Source organism: Amia ocellicauda, chromosome 12 (assembly GCF_036373705.1).
Source record: "Amia ocellicauda isolate fAmiCal2 chromosome 12, fAmiCal2.hap1, whole genome shotgun sequence".
Classification (NCBI taxonomy): domain Eukaryota; kingdom Metazoa; phylum Chordata; class Actinopteri; order Amiiformes; family Amiidae; genus Amia; species Amia ocellicauda.
In genome coordinates, this window is record NC_089861.1 from 38,551,014 (window position 1) to 38,552,000 (window position 987).

General features: G+C 46.5%; 1 non-coding gene across 1 annotated transcript; it reads left to right on the forward strand.

Moving 5' to 3' along the window:
* The first annotated feature begins 510 nt into the window (after positions 1-510).
* On the forward strand, positions 511-601 carry trnar-ucu (transfer RNA arginine (anticodon UCU)). The gene is given in 2 exon segments: positions 511-547; positions 566-601. It is a non-coding gene; the product is annotated as a tRNA-Arg (tRNA).
* The last annotated feature ends 386 nt before the right edge of the window (positions 602-987 follow it).

A 987-nucleotide genomic window follows, 5' to 3' on the forward strand; every position in this document is an offset into this window, starting at 1 on the left:
GGCAACTAGATGATGGTAATGAGGTACCTCAAACTTTAACACACACGTCTCCTGTGTCTTACATTATGTTCTTTCTATGTCCTTGGATGAAAATGTTTTTCTAAAAATCACCTGCACAGAACTACTGTACCTGTCCTCTCCGGAGCCATACACAAAGCTTAAATTCATATATGGGTTACACAATCTTGCTGCAACAATAGTGGGAATATAATATATTTGGCACTCAGACAGGGCACTGTCCCACATCACACACAGAGACACACACACACAAGCACAGACACACACAGACAGCCAGACAGACACAGACAGTGTGCTTGACAAATACTTCCCCTCACAGTCAAGTCAACATGAGCCGCATTATCTAAAAGAAGAACCCATCATTTCCTTTTGTGTCAATATCAGCGAGACAGGGATTAAAAAACACATCTGAAAATGCTACTTCTACAAGCACGCTGAGATGCCCCGTCATCAGTAGGCGTGCAGAACAGTATGGTGACAAATGTCTTGCGTGGCTCTGTGGCGCAATGGATAGCGCGTTGGACTTCTAGTGAAAAGGGCAGTGGTCATTCAAAGGTTGTGGGTTCGAGTCCCACCAGAGTCAGTGCTCACTTCATGAAACTTAGAGCTTGCTGGGCTTCCTTGTGACAGCCAGAGGTATCTTGCAGTCAAGTGCCTCGCTGATGCCTTCACTTCTTACTTTTCTGGAATGCCAACTTTGTCCCAAATCCTTGCTTGACTATCAAGACCTCATACGCTGCTTCTTTTCCTAGCCACTGTCACTGTACCAGTCCCCCTCCGTGTCAGTTGCATCTCCGGGAACAGCTGGATCAGGTGGCCTTGTACTTAAGGCCATGGACTACTAAGCCGTTGTATTTTGCACCCGTGGCTTTCTATCCCACCATCGTTGTGGGCATTCCTTGTTTGACATTTCTTGACGACTGACGCCGTGTACGTCCAATGGACAGTTCCAAGATTCGCAAGACAGAG